The following is a 22,231-nucleotide window of genomic DNA, read 5'->3' on the forward strand; positions in this document are numbered from 1 at the left end:
GGCGGACATGCCCCACAGTCCAGACCTGGGGCTAGACCCGGGGCAGGCGACCCACAGTCCGGACACGGGGTGGACGGGCCCCACAGTCCGGACACGGGGTGGACGGGCCCCACAGTCCGGACACGGGGTGGACGGGCCCCACTGTCCGGACACGGGGTGGACGGGCCCCACAGTCCGGACACGGGGAGGACGGGCCCCACAGTCCGGACACGGGGTGGACGGGCCCCACAGTCCGGACACGGGGAGGACGGGCCCCACAGTCCGGACACGGGGTGGACGGGCCCCACAGTCCGGACACGGGGTGGACGGGCCCCACAGTCCGGACCCGGGGCGGATGGGCCCCACAGTCCGGACACGGGGCGGAGACACGGGGCGGACGGGCCCCACAGTCCGGACACGGGGCGGACGGGCCCCACAGTCCGGACACGGGGCGGACGGGCCTCACAGTCCGGACACGGGGCTAGTCCCGGGGCAGGCGGCCCCAAAGTCCGGACACGGATGAGCCCCACAGTCTGGACACGGGGCGGGCGAGCCCCACAGTCAGGACACGGGGCGGGTGGGCCCCATAGTCCAGACCTAGGGCTAGACCCGGGGCAGGCGGCCCCACAGTCCAGACCTGAGGCTAGACCCGGGGCAGGCGGTCCCATATTCTAGACACGGGGTGGACGGGCCTCAGAGACCTGACATGGGGCGGACATGCCCCACAGTCCAGACCTGGGGCTAGACCCGGGGCAGGCGACCCACAGTCCGGACACGGGGTGGACGGGCCCCACAGTCCGGACACGGGGTGGACGGGCCCCACATTCCGGACCCGGGGTGGACAGGCCCCACAGTCCGGACCCGGGGTGGACGGGCCCCACAGTCCGGACCCGGGGCGGATGGGCCCCACAGTCCGGACACGGGGCGGACGGGCCCCACAGTCCAGGCTCGGGGCGGACGGGCCTCACAGTCCGGACACGGGGCTAGTCCCGGGGCAGGCGGCCCCAAAGTCCGGACACGGGGCGGATGAGCCCCACAGTCAGGACACGGGGCGGGCGAGCCCCACAGTCAGGACACTGGGCGGGTGGGACCCACAGTCAGGACACGGGGCGGACGGGCCCCACAGTCAGGACACGGGGCGGGCGAGCCCCACAGTCAGGACACGGGGCTGGCGGGACCCACAGTCAGGACACGGGGCGGGCGGGCCCCACAGTCAGGACACGGCGTGGGCGGGCCCCACAGTCAGGACATGGGGCGGGCGGGCCCCACAGTCAGGACATGGGGGGGGCGGGCCCCACAGTCAGGACATGGGGCGGGCGGGCCCCACAGTCAGGACATGGGGCGGGCGGGCTCCACAGTCAGGACATGGGGCGGGCCGGCTGCACAGTCAGGACATGGGGCGGGCGGGCCCCACAGTCAGGACACGGGGCGGTCGGGCCCCACAGTCCAGACCTGGGGCTAGACCCGGGGCAGGCGGCCCATAGTCCAGACACGGGGTGGACGGGCCCCACAGTCCGGACACGGGGCGGGCATGCCCCATAGTCCAGACCTAGGGCTAGACCCTGGGCAGGCGGCCCCACAGTCCAGACCTGAGGCTAGACCCGGGGCAGGCGGTCCCATATTCTAGACACGGGGTGGACGGGCCTCACAGACCTGACATGGGGCGGACATGCCCCACAGTCCAGACCTGGGGCTAGACCCGGGGCAGGCGACCCACAGTCCGGACACGGGGTGGACGGGCCCCACTGTCCGGACACGGGGTGGACGGGCCCCACTGTCCGGACACGGGGTGGACGGGCCCCACAGTCCGTACACGGGGTGGACGGGCCCCACAGTCCGGACACGGGGTGGAGGGGCCCCACAGTCCGGACACGGGGTGGACGGGCCCCACAGTCCGGACACGGGGCGGACGGGCCCCACAGTCCAGGCTCGGGGCGATCGGGCCTCACAGTCCGGACACAGGGCTAGTCCCGGGGCAGGCGGCCCCAAAGTCCGGACACGGGGCGGATGAGCCCCACAGTCTGGACACGGGGCGGGCGAGCCCCACAGTCAGGACACGGGGCGGGCGGGACCCACAGTCAGGACACAATGCGGACGGGCCCCACAGTCAGGACACAGGGCGGGCCCCACAGTCAGGACACGGGGCGGGCGGGCCCCACAGTCAGGACACGGGGCGGGCGGGCCCCACAGTCAGGACACGGGGTGGGCGGGCCCCACAGTCAGGACACGGGGTGGGCGGGCCCCACAGTCAGGACACGGGGTGGGCGGGCCCCACAGTCAGGACACGGGGCGGTCGGGCCCCACAGTCAGGACATGGGGCGGGCGAGCCCCACAGTCAGGATAAGGGGCGGGCGGGACCCACAGTCAGGACACGGGGCGGGCGGGACCCACAGTCAGGACACGGGGCGGACGGGCCCCACAGTCAGGACACGGGGCGGACGGGCCCCACAGTCCGGACACGGGGTGGACGGGCCCCAAAGTCCGGACCCGGGTGGACGGGCCCCACAGTCCGGACCCGGGGCGGATGGGCCCCACAGTCCGGACACGGGGCGGACGGGCCCCACAGTCCAGGCTCGGGGCGGACGGGCCTCACAGTCCGGACACGGGGCTAGTCCCGGGGCAGGCGGCCCCAAAGTCCGGACACGGGGCGGATGAGCCCCACAGTCCGGACACGGGGCGGGCGAGCCCCACAGTCAGGACACGGGGCGGGTGGGACCCACAGTCAGGACACAGGGCGGACGGGCCCCACAGTCAGGACACGGGGCGGGCGAGCCCCACAGTCAGGACACGGGGCGGGCGGGACCCACAGTCAGGACATGGGGGTGGGCGGGCCCCACAGTCAGGACACGGGGCGGGCGGGCCCCACAGTCAGGACATGGGGCGGGCGGGCCTCACAGTCAGGACATGGGGTGGGCGGGCTGCACAGTCAGGACATGGGGCGGGCGGGCCTCACAGTCCAGACCTGAGGCTAGACCCGGGGCAGGCGGCCCATAGTCCAGACACGGGGTGGACGGGCCCCACAGTCCGGACACGGGGCGGGCATGCCCCATAGTCCAGACCTAGGGCTAGACCCGGGGCAGGCGGCCCCACAGTCCAGACCTGAGGCTAGACCCGGGCAGGCGGTCCCATATTCTAGACACGGGGTGGACGGGCCTCAGAGACCTGACATGGGGCGTTCATGCCCCACAGTCCAGACCTGGGGCTAGACCCTGGGCAGGCGACCCACAGTCCGGACACGGGGTGGACGGGCCCCACAGTCCGGACACGGGGTCACAGTCCGGACCCGGGGTGGACGGGCCCCACAGTCCGGACCCGGGGTGGACGGGCCCCACAGTCCGGACCCGGGGCGGATGGGCCCCACAGTCCGGACACGGGGCGGACGGGCCCCACAGTCCAGGCTCGGGGCGGACGGGCCTCACAGTCCGGACACGGGGCTAGTCCCGGGGCAGGCGGCCCCAAAGTCCGGACACGGGGCGGATGAGCCCCACAGTCTGGACACGGGGCGGGCGAGCCCCACAGTCAGGACACGGGGCGGGTGGGACCCACAGTCAGGACACAGGGCGGACGGGCCCCACACTCAGGACACGGGGCGGGCGAGCCCCACAGTCAGGACACGGGGCGGGCGGGACCCACAGTCAGGACACGGGGCGGGCGGGCCCCACAGTCAGGACACGGCGTGGGCGGGCCCCACAGTCAGGACATGGGGCGGGCGGGCCTGGGCGGGCCCCACAGTCAGGACATGGGGGGGGCGGACCCCACAGTCAGGACATGGGGCGGGCGGGCCCCCACAGTCAGGACATGGGGCGGGCGGGCTCCACAGTCAGGACATGGGGCGGGCCGGCTGCACAGTCAGGATATGGGGCGGGCAGGCCCCACAGTCAGGACATGGGGCGGGCGGGCCCCACAGTCCAGACCTGGGGCTAGACCCGGGGCAGGCGGCCCATAGTCCAGACACGGGGTGGACGGGCCCCACAGTCCGGACACGGGGCGGGCATGCCCCATAGTCCAGACCTAGGGCTAGACCCTGGGGAGGCGGCCCCACAGTCCAGACCTGAGGCTAGACCCGGGGCAGGCGGTCCCATATTCTAGACACGGGGTGGACGGGCCTCACAGACCTGACATGGGGCGGACATGCCCCACAGTCCAGACCTGGGGCTAGACCCGGGGCAGGCGACCCACAGTCCGGACACGGGGTGGACGGGCCCCACTGTCCGGACACGGGGTGGACGGGCCCCACTGTCCGGACACGGGGTGGACGGGCCCCACTGTCCGGACACGGGGTGGACGGGCCCCACTGTCCGGACACGGGGTGGACAGGCCCCACAGTCCGGACACGGGGTGGACGGGCCCCACAGTCAGGACACGGCGTGGGCGGGCCCCACAGTCAGGACATGGGGCGGGCGGGCCCCACAGTCAGGACATGGGGGGGCGGACCCCACAGTCAGGACATGGGGCGGGCGGGCCCCCCACAGTCAGGACATGGGGCGGGCGGGCTCCACAGTCAGGACATGGGGCGGGCCGGCTGCACAGTCAGGATATGGGGCGGGCAGGCCCCACAGTCAGGACACGGGGCGGGCGGGCCCCACAGTCCGGACACGGGGCGGACGGGCCCCACAGTCCGGACACGGGGCGGACGGGCCCCACAGTCCGGACACGGGGCGGACGGGCCCCACAGTCCGGACACGGGGCGGACGGGCCCCACAGTCCGGACACGGGGCGGACGGGCCCCACAGTCCGGACACGGGGCGGACGGGCCCCACAGTCCGGACACGGGGCGGACGGGCCCCACTGTCCGGACACGGGGCGGACGTGCCCCACAGTCCGGACACGGGGCGGACGGGCCCCACAGTCCGGACACTGGGCGGACGGGCCCCACAGTCCGGACACGGGGCGGACGGGCCCCACAGTCCGGAAACGGGGCGGACGGGCCCCACAGTCCGGACACGGGGCGGACGGGCCCACAGTCCGGACACGGGGCGGACGGGCCCCACAGTCCGGACACGGGGCCGACGGGCCCCACAGTCCGGACACGGGGCCGACGGGCCCCACAGTCCGGACACGGGGCCGACGGGCCCCACAGTCCGGACACGGGGCCGACGGGCCCCACAGTCCGGACACGGGGCCGACGGGCCCCACAGTCCGGACACGGGGCCGACGGGCCCCACAGTCCGGACACGGGGCCGACGGGCCCCACAGTCCGGACACGGGGCCGACGGGCCCCACAGTCCGGACACGGGGCGGACGGGCCCCACAGTCCAGGCTCGGGCGATCGGGCCTCACAGTCCGGACACAGGGCTAGTCCCGGGGTAGGCGGCCCCAAAGTCCGGACACGGGGCGGATGAGCCCCACAGTCTGGACACGGGGCGGATGAGCCCCACAGTCCGGACACGGGGTGGACGGGCCCCACAGTCCGGACACGGGGCGGACGGGCCCCACAGTCCGGACACGGGGCGGACGGGCCCCACAGTCCGGACACGGGGCGGACGGGCCCCACAGTCCGGACACGGGGCGGACGGGCCCCACAGTCCGGACACGGGGCGGACGGGCCCCACAGTCCGGACACGGGGCGGACGGGCCCCACAGTCCGGACACGGGGCGGACGGGCCCCACAGTCCGGACACGGGGCGGACGGGCCCCACAGTCCGGACACGGGGCCGACGGGCCCCACAGTCCGGACACGGGGCCGACGGGCCCCACAGTCCGGACACGGGGCCGACGGGCCCCACAGTCCGGACACGGGGCCGACGGGCCCCACAGTCCAGGCTCGGGGCGATCGGGCCTCACAGTCCGGACACAGGGCTAGTCCCGGGGCAGGCGGCCCCAAAGTCCGGACACGGGGCGGATGAGCCCCACAGTCTGGACACGGGGCGGGCGAGCCCCACAGTCAGGACACGGGGCGGGCGGGACCCACATTCAGGACACAGGGCGGACGGGCCCCACAGTCAGGACACGGGGCGGGCGAGCCCCACAGTCAGGACACGGGGCGGGCGGGACCCACAGTCAATACACGGGGCGGGCGGGCCCCACAGTCAGGACACGGGGTGGGCGGGCCCCAGTCAGGACACGGGGCGGTCGGGCCCCACAGTCAGGACATGGGGCGGGCGGGTGGGCCCCACAGTCAGGACATGGGGCGGCGGGCGGGTAGGCCCCACAGTCAGGACATGGGGGCGGGCGGGTAGGCCCCACAGTCAGGACACGGGGCGGGCGAGCCCCACAGTTAGGACACGGGGCGGGCGGACCCACAGTCCGGACACGGGCGGACGGGCCCCACAGTCCGGACACGGGGCGGACGGCCCCACAGTCGGACACGGGGCCGACGGGCCCCACAGTCCGGACACGGGGCGGACGGGCCCCACAGTCCAGGCTCGGGGCGATCGGGCCTCACAGTCCGGACCACAGGGCTAGTCCCGGGCAGGCGGCCCCAAAGTCCGGACACGGGGCGGATGAGCCCCACAGTCTGGACACGGGGCGGGCGAGCCCCACAGTCAGGACACGGGGCGGGCGGACCCGGGCGGGACCCACATTCAGGACACAGGGCGGACGGGCCCCACAGTCAGGACACAGGGCGGGCCCCACAGTCAGGACACGGGGCGGGCGAGCCCCACAGTCAGGACACGGGGCGGGCGGGACCCACAGTCAATACACGGGGCGGGCGGGCCCCACAGTCAGGACACCGGGTGGGCGGGCCCCAGTCAGGACACGGGGCGGTCGGGCCCCACAGTCAGGACATGGGGCGGGCGGGTGGGCCCCACAGTCAGGACATGGGGCGGGCGGGTGGGCCCCACAGTCAGGACATGGGGCGGGCGGGTAGGCCCCACAGTCAGGACACGGGGCGGGCGAGCCCCACAGTCAGGACACGGGGCGGGCGGGACCCACAGTCAGGACACGGGGCGGGCGGGCCCCACAGTCCGGACACGGGGCGGACGGGCCCCACAGTCCGGACACGGGGCGGACGGGCCCCACAGTCCGGACACGGGGCGGACGGGCCCCACAGTCCGGACACGGGGCGGACGGGCCCCACAGTCCGGACACGGGGCGGACGGGCCCCACAGTCCGGACACGGGGCCGACGGGCCCCACAGTCCGGACACGGGGCCGACGGGCCCCACAGTCCGGACACGGGGCGGACGGGCCCCACAGTCCAGGCTCGGGGCGATCGGGCCTCACAGTCCGGACACAGGGCTAGTCCCGGGGCAGGCGGCCCCAAAGTCCGGACACGGGGCGGATGAGCCCCACAGTCTGGACACGGGGCGGGCGAGCCCCACAGTCAGGACACGGGGCGGGCGAGCCCCACAGTCAGGACACGGGGCGGGCGGGACCCACAGTCAGGACACAGGGCGGACGGGCCCCACAGTCAGGACACAGGGCGGGCCCCACAGTCAGGACACGGGGCGGGCGAGCCCCACAGTCAGGACACGGGGCGGGCGGGACCCACAGTCAATACACGGGGCGGGCGGGCCCCACAGTCAGGACACGGGGTGGGCGGGCCCCAGTCAGGACACGGGGCGGTCAGGCCCCACAGTCAGGACATGGGGCGGGCGGGTGGCCTCCACAGTCAGGACATGGGGCGGGCGGGTGGGCCCCACAGTCAGGACATGGGGCGGGCGGGTGGGCCCCACAGTCAGGACATGGGGCGGGCGGGTGGGCCCCACAGTCAGGACACGGGGCGGGCGAGCCCCACAGTCAGGACACGGGGCGGGCGGGACCCACAGTCAGGACACGGGGCGGGCGGGACCCACAGTCAGGACACGGGGCGGGCGGGACCCACAGTCAGGACACGGGGCGGACGGGCCCCACAGTCCGGACACGGGGTGGACGGGCCCCACAGTCCGGACCCGGGGCGGACGGGCCCCACAGTCCGGACCCGGGGCGGATGGGCCCCACAGTCCGGACACGGGGCGGACGAGCCCCACAGTCCAGGCTCGGGGCGGACGGGCCTCACAGTCCGGACACGGGGCTAGTCCCGGGGCAGGCGGCCCCAAAGTCCGGACACGGGGCGGATGAGCCCCACAGTCTGGACACGGGGCGGATGAGCCCCACAGTCTGGACACGGGGCGGGCGAGCCCCACAGTCAGGACACGGGGCGGGCGGGACCCACAGTCAGGACACAGGGCGGACGGGCCCCACAGTCAGGACACGGGGCGGGCGAGCCCCACAGTCAGGACACGGGGCGGGACCCACAGTCAGGACATGGGGGGGGCGGGCCCCACAGTCAGGACTCGGGGCGGGCGGGACCCACAGTCAGGACACGGGGCGGGCGGGCCCCACAGTCAGGACACGGGGCGGGCGGGCCCCACAGTCAGGACACGGGGCGGGCGGGCCCCACAGTCAGGACATGGGGCGGGCGGGCTCCACAGTCAGGACATGGGGCGGGCCGGCTGCACAGTCAGGACATGGGGCGGGCGGGCCCCACAGTCAGGACACGGGGCGGGCGGGCCCCACAGTCCAGACCTGGGGCTATACCCGGGGCAGGCGGCCCATAGTCCAGACAAGGGGTGGACGGGCCCCACAGTCCGGACACGTGGCGGGCATGCCCCATAGTCCAGACCTAGGGCTAGACCCAGGGCAGGCGGCCCCACAGTCCAGACCTGAGGCTAGACCCGGGGCAGGCGGTCCCATATTCTAGACACGGGGTGGACGGGCCTCACAGACCTGACATGGGGCGGACATGCCCCACAGTCCGGACCTGGGGCTAGACCCGCGGCAGGCGACCCACAGTCCGGACACGGGGTGGACGGGCCCCACAGTCCGGACACAGGGCGGACGGGCCCCACAGTCCGGACACGGGGCGGACGGGCCCCACAGTCCAGGCTCGGGGCGGACGGGCCTCACAGTCAGGAAACGGGGCAGGCGGGCCCCACAGTCAGGACACGGGGCGGGCGGGCCCCACAGTCAGGACACGGGGCGGGCGGGCCCCACAGTCAGGACACGGGGCGGGCGGGCCCCACAGTCAGGACATGGGGGGGGCGGGCCCCACAGTCAGGACATGGGGGGGCGGGCCCCGGGCCCCACAGTCAGGACATGGGGCGGGGGGCCCCACAGTCAGGACATGGGGCGGGCGGGGCGGGTGGGCCCCACAGTCAGGACATGGGGCGGGCACAGTCAGGACATGGGGCGGGCGGGCTCCACAGTCAGGACATGGGGCGGGCGGGCTCCACAGTCAGGACATGGGGCGGGCGGGCTGCACAGTCAGGACACGAGGCGGGCGGGCCCCACAGTCAGGACACGGGGCGGGCGGGCCCCACAGTCCAGACCTGGGGCTAGACCCGGGGCAGGCGGCCCATAGTCCAGACACGGGGTGGACGGGCCCCACAGTCCGGACACGGGGCGGGCATGCCCCATAGTCCAGACCTGGGGCTAGACCCGGGGTAGGCGGCCTCACAGTCCAGGCCTGAGGCTAGACCCGGGGCAGGCGGTCCCATATTCTAGACACGGGGTGGACGGGCCTCAGAGACCTGACATGGGGCGGACATGCCCCACTGTCCAGACCTGGGGCTAGACCCGGGGCAGGCGACCCACAGTCCGGACACGGGGCGGACGGGCCCCACAGTCCGGACACAGGGCGGACGGGCCCCACAGTCCGGACACGGGGCGGACGGGCCCCACAGTCCGGACACGGGGCGGACGGGCCCCACAGTCCGGACACGGGGCGGACGGGCCCCACAGTCCGGACACGGGGCGGACGGGCCCCACAGTCCGGACACGGGGCGGACGGGCCCCACAGTCCGGACACGGGGCGGACGGGCCCCACAGTCCGGACACGGGGCGGACGGGCCCCACAGTCCGGACACGGGGCGGACGGGCCCCACAGTCCGGGCACGGGGCGGACGGGCCCCACAGTCCAGGCTGTAGGCGGACGGGCCTCACAGTCCGGACACGGGGCTAGTCCCTGGGCAGGCGGCCCCAAAGTCCGGACACGGGGCGGATGAGCCCCACAGTCTGGACACGGGGCGGGCGAGCCCCACAGTCAGGACACGGGGCGGGCGGGACCCACAGTCAGGACACAGGGCGGACGGGCCCCACAGTCAGGACACGGGGCGGGCCCCACAGTCAGGACACGGGGCGGGCGAGCCCCACAGTCAGGACACGGGGCGGGCGGGACCCACAGTCAGGACACGGGGCGGGCGGGCCCCACAGTCAGGACACGGGGCAGGCGGGCCCCACAGTCAGGACATGGGGCGGGCGGGCCCCACAGTCCGGACACGGGGCGGACGGGCCCCACAGTCCGGACACGGGGCGGACGGGCCCCACAGTCCAGGCTCGGGGCGGGCGGGCCCCACAGTCAGGACATGGGGCGGGAGGGCCCCACAGTCAGGACATGGGGCGGACGGGCTCCACAGTCAGGACATGGGGCGGGCGGGCTCCACAGTCAGGACATGGGGCGGGCGACAGTCCAGACCTGGGGCTAGACCCGGGGCAGGCGGCCCATAGTCCAGACACGGGGTGGACGGGCCCCACAGTCCGGACATGGGGCGGGCATGCCCCATAGTCCAGACCTGGGGCTAGACCCGGGGCAGGCGGCCCCACAGTCCAGACCTGAGGCTAGACCCGGGGCAGGCGGTCCCATATTCTAGACACGGGGTGGACGGGCCTCACAGACCTGACATGGGGCGGACATGCCCCACAGTCCAGACCTGGGGCTAGACCCGGGGCAGGCGACCCACAGTCCGGACACGGGGTGGACGGGCCCCACAGTCCGGACACGGGTTGGACGGGCCCCACAGTCCGGACACGGGTTGGACGGGCCCCACAGTCCGGACACGGGTTGGACGGGCCCCACAGTCCGGACACGGGTTGGACGGGCCCCACAGTCCGGACACGGGTTGGACGGGCCCCACAGTCCGGACACGGGTTGGACGGGCCCCACAGTCCGGACACGGGTTGGACGGGCCCCACAGTCCGGACACGGGGCGGACGGGCCCCACAGTCCAGGCTCGGGGCGGACGGGCCTCACAGTCCGGACACGGGGCTAGTCCCGGGGCAGGCGGCCCCAAAGTCCGGACACGGGGCGGATGAGCCCCACAGTCTGGACACGGGGCGGGCGAGCCCCACAGTCAGGACATGGGGCGGGCGGGACCCACAGTCAGGACACAGGGCGGACGGGCCCCACAGTCAGGACACAGGGCAGGCCCCACAGTCAGGACACGGGGCGGGCGAGCCCCACAGTCAGGACACGGGGCGGGCGGGACCCACAGTCAGGACACGGGGCGGGACAGTCAGGACATGGGGCGGACGGGCCCCACGGTCAGGACATGGGGCGGACGGGCCCCACGGTCAGGACATGGGGCGGGCGGGCCCCACGGTCAGGACATGGGGCGGGCGGGCCCCACAGTCAGGACATGGGGCGGGCGGGCCCCACAGTCAGGACATGGGGCGGGTGGGCCCCACAGTCAGGACATGGGGCGGGCGGGCCCCACAGTCCAGGCCTGGGGCTAGACCCGGGGCAGGTGGCCCATAGTCCAGACACGGGGTGGACGGGCCCCACAGTCCGGACACGGGGCGGGCATGCCCCATAGCCCAGACCTGGGGCTAGTCCCGGGGCAGGCGGCCCCAAAGTCCGGACACGGGGCGGATGAGCCCCACAGTCTGGACACGGGGCGGGCGAGCCCCACAGTCTGGACACGGGGCGGGCGAGCCCCACAGTCAGGACACGGGGCGGGCGGGACCCACATTCAGGACACAGGGCGGACGGGCCCCACAGTCAGGACACAGGGCGGGCCCCACAGTCAGGACACGGGGCGGGCGGGCCCCACAGTCCAGACCTGGGGCTAGACCCGGGGCAGGCGGCCCATAGTCCAGACACGGGGTGGACGGGCCCCACAGTCCGGACACGGGGCGGGCATGCCCCATAGTCCAGACCTAGGGCTAGACCCTGGGGAGGCGGCCCCACAGTCCAGACCTGAGGCTAGACCCGGGGCAGGCGGTCCCATATTCTAGACACGGGGTGGACGGGCCTCACAGACCTGACATGGGGCGGACATGCCCCACAGTCCAGACCTGGGGCTAGACCCGGGGCAGGCGACCCACAGTCCGGACACGGGGTGGACGGGCCCCACAGTCCGGACACGGGGTGGACGGGCCCCACAGTCCGGACACGGGGTGGACGGGCCCCACTGTCTGGACACGGGGTGGACGGGCCCCACTGTCCGGACACGGGGTGGACGGGCCCCAGAGTCCGGACACGGGGTGGACGGGCCCCACAGTCCGGACACGGGGTGGACGGGCCCCACAGTCCGGACACGGGGTGGACGGGCCCCACAGTCCGGACACGGGGTGGACGGGCCCCACAGTCCGGACACGGGGTGGACGGGCCCCACAGTCCGGACACGGGGCGGACGGGCCCCACAGTCCGGACACGGGGCGGACGGGCCCCACAGTCCGGACACGGGGCGGACGGGCCCCACAGTCAGGACACGGGGCCGACGGGCCCCACAGTCCGGACACGGGGCCGACGGGCCCCACAGTCAGGACACGGGGCCGACGGGCCCCACAGTCCGGACACGGGGCCGACGGGCCCCACAGTCCGGACACGGGGCCGACGGGCCCCACAGTCCGGACACGGGGCCGACGGGCCCCACAGTCCGGACACGGGGCCGACGGGCCCCACAGTCCGGACACGGGGCCGACGGGCCCCACAGTCCGGACACGGGGCCGACGGGCCCCACAGTCCGGACACGGGGCCGACGGGCTCCACAGTCCGGACACGGGGCGGACGGGCCCCACAGTCCAGGCTCGGGGCGATCGGGCCTCACAGTCCGGACACAGGGCTAGTCCCGGGGCAGGCGGCCCCAAAGTCCGGACACGGGGCGGATGAGCCCCACAGTCTGGACACGGGGCGGGCGAGCCCCACAGTCAATACACGGGGCGGGCGGGCCCCACAGTCAGGACACGGGGCGGGCGGGACCCACAGTCAGGACACGGGGCGGGCGGGCCCCACAGTCCGGACACGGGGTGGACGGGCCCCACAGTCCGGACACGGGGCGGACGGGCCCCACAGTCCGGACACGGGGCCGACGGGCCCCACAGTCCGGACACGGGGCGGACGGGCCCCACAGTCCAGGCTCGGGGCGATCGGGCCTCACAGTCCGGACACAGGGCTAGTCCCGGGGCAGGCGGTCCCAAAGTCCGGACACGGGGCGGATGAGCCCCACAGTCTGGACACGGGGCGGGCGAGCCCCACAGTCAGGACACGGGGCGGGCGGGACCCACATTCAGGACACAGGGCGGACGGGCCCCACAGTCAGGACACAGGGCGGGCCCCACAGTCAGGACACGGGGCGGGCGAGCCCCACAGTCAGGACACGGGGCGGGCGGGACCCACAGTCAATACACGGGGCGGGCGGGCCCCACAGTCAGGACACGGGGTGGGCGGGCCCCAGTCAGGACACGGGGCGGTCAGGCCCCACAGTCAGGACATGGGGCGGGCGGGTGGCCTCCACAGTCAGGACATGGGGCGGGCGGGTGGGCCCCACAGTCAGGACATGGGGCGGGCGGGTGGGCCCCACAGTCAGGACATGGGGCGGGCGGGTGGGCCCCACAGTCAGGACACGGGGCGGGCGAGCCCCACAGTCAGGACACGGGGCGGGCGGGACCCACAGTCAGGACACGGGGCGGGCGGGACCCACAGTCAGGACACGGGGCGGACGGGCCCCACAGTCCGGACACGGGGTGGACGGGCCCCACAGTCCGGACCCGGGGCGGACGGGCCCCACAGTCCGGACCCGGGGCGGATGGGCCCCACAGTCCGGACACGGGGCGGACGAGCCCCACAGTCCAGGCTCGGGGCGGACGGGCCTTACAGTCCGGACACGGGGCTAGTCCCGGGGCAGGCGGCCCCAAAGTCCGGACACGGGGCGGATGAGCCCCACAGTCTGGACACGGGGCGGGCGAGCCCCACAGTCAGGACACGGGGCGGGCGGGACCCACAGTCAGGACACAGGGCGGACGGGCCCCACAGTCAGGACACGGGGCGGGCGAGCCCCACAGTCAGGACACGGGGCGGGCGGGACCCACAGTCAGGACATGGGGGGGGCGGGCCCCACAGTCAGGACACGGGGCGGGCGGGACCCACAGTCAGGACACGGGGCGGGCGGGCCCCACAGTCAGGACACGGGGCGGGCGGGCCCCACAGTCAGGACATGGGGCGGGCGGGCCCCACAGTCAGGACATGGGGCGGGCGGGCTCCACAGTCAGGACATGGGGCGGGCCGGCTGCACAGTCAGGACATGGGGCGGTACCCGGGGCAGGCAGCCCATAGTCCAGACAAGGGGTGGACGGGCCCCACAGTCCGGACACGTGGCGGGCATGCCCCATAGTCCAGACCTAGGGCTAGACCCAGGGCAGGCGGCCCCACAGTCCAGACCTGAGGCTAGACCCGGGGCAGGCGGTCCCATATTCTAGACACGGGGTGGACGGGCCTCACAGACCTGACATGGGGCGGACATGCCCCACAGTCCGGACCTGGGGCTAGACCCGCGGCAGGCGACCCACAGTCCGGACACGTTGTGGACGGGCCCCACAGTCCGGACACAGGGCGGACGGGCCCCACAGTCCGGACACGGGGCGGACGGGCCCCACAGTCCAGGCTCGGGGCGGACGGGCCTCACAGTCAGGAAACGGGGCAGGCGGGCCCCACAGTCAGGACATGGGGGGGGCGGGCCCCACAGTCAGGACATGGGGGGGCGGGCCCCACAGTCAGGACATGGGGCGGGGGGCCCCACAGTCAGGACATGGGGCGGGCGGGGCGAGTGGGCCCCACAGTCAGGACATGGGGCGGGCACAGTCAGGACATGGGGCGGGCGGGCTCCACAGTCAGGACATGGGGCGGGCGGGCTGCACAGTCAGGACATGAGGCGGGCGGGCCCCACAGTCAGGACACGGGGCGGGCGGGCCCCACAGTCCAGACCTGGGGCTAGACCCGGGGCAGGCGGCCCATAGTCCAGACACGGGGTGGACGGGCCCCACAGTCCGGACACGGGGCGGGCATGCCCCATAGTCCAGACCTGGGGCTAGACCCGGGGTAGGCGGCCTCACAGTCCAGGCCTGAGGCTAGACCCGGGGCAGGCGGTCCCATATTCTAGACACGGGGTGGACGGGCCTCAGAGACCTGACATGGGGCGGACATGCCCCACTGTCCAGACCTGGGGCTAGACCCGGGGCAGGCGACCCACAGTCCGGACACGGGGCGGACGGGCCCCACAGTCCGGACACGGGGCGGACGGGCTCCACAGTCCGGACACGGGGCGGACGGGCCCCACAGTCCGGACACGGGGCGGACGGGCCCCACAGTCCGGACACGGGGCGGACGGGCCCCACAGTCCGGACACGGGGCGGACGGGCCCCACAGTCCGGACACGGGGCGGACGGGCCCCACAGTCCGGGCACGGGGCGGACGGGCCCCACAGTCCGGGCTGTAGGCGGACGGGCCTCACAGTCCGGACACGGGGCTAGTCCCTGGGCAGGCGGCCCCAAAGTCCGGACACGGGGCGGATGAGCCCCACAGTCTGGACACGGGGCGGGCGAGCCCCACAGTCAGGACACGGGGCGGGCGGGACCCACAGTCAGGACACAGGGCGGACGGGCCCCACAGTCAGGACACGGGGCGGGCCCCACAGTCAGGACACGGGGCGGGCGAGCCCCACAGTCAGGACACGGGGCGGGCGGGACCCACAGTCAGGACACGGGGCGGGCGGGCCCCACAGTCAGGACACGGGGTGGGCGGGCCCCACAGTCAGGACATGGGGCGGGCGGGCCCCACAGTCCGGACACGGGGCGGACGGGCCCCACAGTCCGGACACGGGGCGGACGGGCCCCACAGTCCAGGCTCGGGGCGGGCGGGCCCCACAGTCAGGACATGGGGCGGGAGGGCCCCACAGTCAGGACATGGGGCGGGAGGGCCCCACAGTCAGGACATGGGGCGGACGGGCTCCACAGTCAGGACATGGGGCGGGCGACAGTCCAGACCTGGGGCTAGACCCGGGGCAGGCGGCCCATAGTCCAGACACGGGGTGGACGGGCCCCACAGTCCGGACATGGGGCGGGCATGCCCCATAGTCCAGACCTGGGGCTAGACCCGGGGCAGGCGGCCCCACAGTCCAGACCTGAGGCTAGACCCGGGGCAGGCGGTCCCATATTCTAGACACGGGGTGGACGGGCCTCACAGACCTGACATGGGGCGGACATGCCCCACAGTCCAGACCTGGGGCTAGACCCGGGGCAGGCAACCCACAGTCCGGACACGGGGTGGACGGGCCCCACAGTCCGGACACGGGTTTGACGGGCCCCACAGTCCGGACACGGGTTGGACGGGCCCCACAGTCCGGACACGGGTTGGACGGGCCCCACAGTCCGGACACGGGTTGGACGGGCCCCACAGTCCGGACACGGGTTGGACGGGCCCCACAGTCCGGACACGGGTTGGACGGGCCCCACAGTCCGGACACGGGGCGGACGGGCCCCACAGTCCAGGCTCGGGGCGGACGGGCCTCACAGTCCGGACACGGGGCTAGTCCCGGGGCAGGCGGCCCCAAAGTCCGGACACGGGGCGGATGAGCCCCACAGTCTGGACACGGGGCGGGCGAGCCCCACAGTCAGGACATGGGGCGGGCGGGACCCACAGTCAGGACACAGGGCGGACGGGCCCCACAGTCAGGACACAGGGCAGGCCCCACAGTCAGGACACGGGGCGGGCGAGCCCCACAGTCAGGACACGGGGCAGGCGGGACCCACAGTCAGGACACGGGGCGGGCGGGCCCCACAGTCAGGACATGGGGCGGACGGGCCCCACGGTCAGGACATGGGGCGGACGGGCCCCACGGTCAGGACATGGGGCGGACGGGCCCCACGGTCAGGACATGGGGCGGGCGGGCCCCACGGTCAGGACATGGGGCGGGCGGGCCCCACAGTCAGGACATGGGGCGGGCGGGCCCCTCAGTCAGGACATGGGGCGGGTGGGTGGGTGGGCCCCACAGTCAGGACATGGGGCGGGCGGGCCCCACAGTCCAGGCCTGGGGCTAGACCCGGGGCAGGTGGCCCATAGTCCAGACACGGGGTGGACGGGCCCCACAGTCCGGACACGGGGCGGGCATGCCCCATAGCCCAGACCTGGGGCTAGACCCGGGGCAGGCGGCCCTACAGTCCAGACCTGAGGCTAGACCCGGGGCAGGCGGTCCCATATTCTAGACACGGGGTGGACGGGCCTCACAGACCTGACATGGGGCGGACATGTCCCACAGTCCAGACCTGGGGCTAGACCCGGGGCAGGCGACCCACAGTCCGGACACGGGGTGGACGGGCCCCACAGTCCGGACACGGGGTGGACGGCCCCACAGTCCGGACACGGGGCGTACGGGCCCCACAGTCCGGACACGGGGCGTACGGGCCCCACAGTCCGGACACGGGGCGGACGGGCCCCCAGTCCAGGCTCGGGGCGGACGGGCCTCACAGTCCGGACACGGGGCTAGTCCCGGGGCAGGCGGCCCCAAAGTCCGGACACGGGGCGGATGAGCCCCACATTCAGGACACGGGGCGGGCGGGAAACACAGTCAGGACACAGGGCGGACGGGCCCCACAGTCAGGACACAGGGCGGGCCCCACAGTCAGGACATTGGGCGGGCGGGCTGCACAGTCAGGATACAGGGCGGGCAGGCCCCACAGTCCGGACACAGGGCTAATCCCGGGGCAGGTGGCCCCACAGTCCAGACCTGGGGCTAGACCCGGGGCAGGCGATCCCATATTCTAGACACGGGGTGGACGGGCCCCACAGTCCAGATACGGGGCGGGCATGCCCCATAGTCAAGACCTGGGGCTAAACCCAGGGCTGGCGGCCCCACAGTCCAGACCTGAGGCTAGACCCGGGGCAGGCGGCCCCACATTCTAGACACTGGGTGGACGGGCCCCACAGTTCGGATACGGGGCGGGCATGACCCATAGTCAAGACCTGGGGCTAGACCCGGGGCAGGCGGCCCCACAGTCCAGACCTGAGGCTAGACCCGGGGCAGGCGGCCCCACATTCTAGACACAGGGTGGACGGGCCCCACAGTCCTGACACGGGGCGGACATGCCCCACAGTCCAGATCTGGGGCTAGACCCGGGGTAGGCTGCCCCACAGTCCGGACACGGGGCGGACGGGCCCCACAGTCCAGGCTCGGGGCGATCGGGCCTCACAGTCCGGACACAGGGCTAGTCCCGGGGCAGGCGGCCCCAAAGTCCGGACACGGTGCGGATGAGCCCCACAGTCTGGACACGGGTCGGGCGAGCCCCACAGTAAGGACACGGGGCGGGCGGGACCCACAGTCAGGACACAGGGCGGACGGGCCCCACAGTCAGGACACAGGGCAGGCCCCACAGTCAGGACACGGGGCGGGCGAGCCCCACAGTCAGGACACGGGGCGGGCGGGCCCCACAGTCAGGACACAGGGCGGACGGGCCCCACAGTCAGGACACAGGGCGGACGGGCCCCACAGTCAGGACATTGGGCGGGCGGGCCCCACAGTCAGGACATTGGGCGGGCGGGCCCCACAGTCAGGACACAGGGCGGGCCCCACAGTCAGGACATTGGGCGGGCGGGCTCCACAGTCAGGATACAGGGCGGGCAGGCCCCACAGTCCGGACACAGGGCTAATCCCGGGCAGGTGGCCCCACAGTCCAGACCTGGGGCTAGACCCGGGGCAGGCGGCCCACAGTCCAGACACGGGGTGGACGGGCCCCACAGTCCAGATACGGGGCGGGCATGCCCCATAGTCAAGACTTCGGGCTAAACCCGGGGCTGGCGGCCCCACAGTCCAGACCTGAGGCTAGACCCGGGGCAGGCGGCCCCACATTCTAGACACGGGGTGGACGGGCCCCACAGTCCGGATACGGGGCGGGCATGACCCATAGTCAAGACCTGGGGCTAGACCCAGGGCAGGCGTCCCCACAGTCCAGACCTGAGGCTAGACCCGGGGCAGGCGGCCCCACATTCTAGACACAGTGTGGACGGGCCCCACAGTCCTGACACGGGGCGGACATGCCCCACAGTCCAGACCTGGGGCTAGACCCGGGGTAGGCTGCCCCAAAGTCCGGACACTGGGTGGACGGGCCCCACAGTCCGAACACGGGGTGGACGGGCCCCACAGTCCGGACATGGGGTGGACGGGCCCCACTGGTCCGGACACGGGGTGGACGGGCCCCACAGTCCGGACACGGGGCGGACGGGCCCCACAGTCCGGACACGGGGCGGACGGGCCCCACAGTCCGGACACGGGGCGGACGGGCCCCACAGTCCGGACATGGGGCGGACCCGGCCCCTCAGTCCGGACACGGGGCGGACGGGACCCACAGTCCAGGCTCGGGGCGGACGGGCCTCACAGTCCGGACACGGGGCTAGTCCCGGGGCAGGCGGCCCCAAAGTCCGGACACGGGGCGGATGAGCCCCACAGTCCGGACACGGGGCGGACGGGCCCCACAGTCCGGGCTCGGGGCGGACGGGCCTCACAGTCCGGACACGGGGCTAGTCCCGGGGCAGGCGGCCCCAAAGTCCGGACACGGGGCGAATGAGCCCCACAGTCTGGACACGGGGCGGGCGAGCCCCACAGTCTGGACACGGGGCAGGCGAGCCCCACAGTCAGGACACGGGGCGGGCGGGACCCACAGTCAGGACACGGGGCCGACGGGCCCCACAGTCCAGGCTCGGGGCGGACGGGCCTCACAGTCCGGACACGGGGCTAGTCCCGGGGCAGGCGGCCCCAAAGTCCGGACACGGGGGAATGAGCCCCACAGTCTGGACACGGGGCGGGCGAGCCCCACAGTCTGGACACGGGGCAGGCGAGCCCCACAGTCAGGACACGGGGCGGGCGGGACCCACAGTCAGGACACGGGGCCGACGGGCCCCACAGTCCAGGCTCGGGGCGGACGGGCCTCACAGTCCGGACACGGGGCTAGTCCCGGGGCAGGCGGCCCCAAAGTCCGGACACGGGGCGGACGGGCCCCACAGTCCGGACACGGGGCGGACGGGCCCCACAGTCCGGACACGGGGCGGACGGGCCCCACAGTCCGGACACGGGGCTAGTCCCGGGGCAGGCGGCCCCAAAGTCCGGACACGGGGCGAATGAGCCCCACAGTCTGGACACGAGGCGGGCGAGCCCCACAGTCTGGACACGGGGCAGGCGAGCCCCACAGTCAGGACACGGGGCGGGCGGGACCCACAGTCAGGACACGGGGCGGACGGGCCCCACAGTCCAGGCTCGGGGCGGGCGGGCCCCACAGTCAGGACATGGGGCGGGCGGACCCCACAGTCAGAACATGGGGCGGGCGGGCGGCCCGCCCCACATTCAGGACAAGGGACGGGCGGGCTCCACAGTCAGGATATGGGGCGGGCAGTCAGGACATGGGGCGGGCGGGCCCCACAGTCAGGACACGGGGCGGGCGGGCGGGCCCCACAGTCAGGACACGGGGCGGGCGGGCCCTACAGTCCAGACCTTGGTCTAGACCCGGGGCAGGCGGCCCACAGTCCAGACACGGGGTGGACGGGCCCCACAGTCCGGACACGGGGCGGGCATGCCCCATAGTCCAGACCTGAGGCTAGACCCGGGGCAGGCGGCCCCACAGTCCAGACCTGAGGCTAGACCCTTGGCAGGCGGTCCCATATTCTAGACACGGGGTGGACGGGCCTCACAGACCTGACACGGGGCGGACATGCCCCACAGTCCAGACCTGGGGCTAGACTCGGGGCAGGCGACCCACAGTCCGGACACGGGGTGGACGGGCCCCACAGTCCGGACACGGGGTGGACGGGCCCCACAGTCCGGACACGGGGTGGACGGGCCCCACAGTCCGGACACGGGGTGGACGGGCCCCACAGTCCGGACACGGGGTGGACGGGCCCCACAGTCCGGACACGGGGTGGACGGGCCCCACAGTCCGGACACGGGGTGGACGGGCCCCACAGTCCGGACACGGGGTGGACGGGCCCCACAGTCCGGACACGGGGTGGACGGGCCCCACAGTCCGGACACGGGGTGGACGGGCCCCACATTCCGGACACGGGGCGGACGGGCCCCACAGTCCGGACACGGGGCGGACGGGCCCCACAGTCCGGACGGGCCCCACAGTCCGGACACGGGGCGGACGGGCCCCACAGTCCGGACACGGGGCGGACGGGCCCCACAGTCCGGACACGGGGCGGACGGGCCCCACAGTCCGGGCTCGGGGCGTACGGGCCTCACAGTCCGGACACGGGGCTAGTCCCGGGGCAGGCGGCCCCAAAGTCCGGACACGGGGCGGACGGGCCCCACAGTCCGGACACGGGTTGGACGGGCCCCACAATCTGGACACGGGGTGGACGGGCCCCACAGTCCGGACACGGGGCTAGTCCCGGGGCAGGCGGCCCCAAAGTCCGGACACGGGGCGAATGAGCCCCACAGTCTGGACACGGGGCGGGCGAGCCCCACAGTCTGGACACGGGGCGGGCGAGCCCCACAGTCCGGACACGGGGCGGACGGGCCCCACAGTCCGGACACGGGGCGGACGGGCCCCACAGTCCGGACACGGGGCGGACGGGCCCCACAGTCCGGACACGGGGCGGACGGGCCCCACAGTCCGGACACGGGGCGGACGGGCCCCACAGTCCGGACACGGGGCGGACGGGCCCCACAGTCCGGGCTCGGGGCGTACGGGCCTCACAGTCCGGACACGGGGCTAGTCCCGGGGCAGGCGGCCCCAAAGTCCGGACACGGGGCGGACGGGCCCCACAGTCCGGACACGGGTTGGACGGGCCCCACAATCTGGACACGGGGTGGACGGGCCCCACAGTCCGGACACGGGGCTAGTCCCGGGGCAGGCGGCCCCAAAGTCCGGACACGGGGCGAATGAGCCCCACAGTCTGGACACGGGGCGGGCGAGCCCCACAGTCTGGACACGGGGCGGGCGAGCCCCACAGTCAGGACACGGGGCGGGCGAGCCCCACAGTCAGGACACGGGGCGGGCGGGAACCACAGTCAGGACACGGGGCAGACGGGCCCCACAGTCCGGACACGGGGTGGACGGGCCCCACAGTCCGGACACGGGGTGGACGGGCCCCACAGTCCGGACACGGGGTGGACGGGCCCCACAGTCCGGACACGGGGTGGACGGGCCCCACAGTCCGGACACGGGGTGGACGGGCCCCACAGTCCGGACACGGGGTGAACTGGCCCCTCAGTCCGGACACGGGGTGAACGGGCCCCACAGTCCGGACACGGGGTGGACGGGCCCCACAGTCCGGACACGGGGTGGAC

The sequence above is a fragment of the Phyllobates terribilis genome, unplaced genomic scaffold (genome assembly GCF_046119375.1).
Source record: "Phyllobates terribilis strain yellow unplaced genomic scaffold, ASM4611937v1 Scaffold_623__1_contigs__length_954917, whole genome shotgun sequence".
In the NCBI taxonomy this organism is placed as follows: Eukaryota; Metazoa; Chordata; class Amphibia; order Anura; family Dendrobatidae; genus Phyllobates; species Phyllobates terribilis.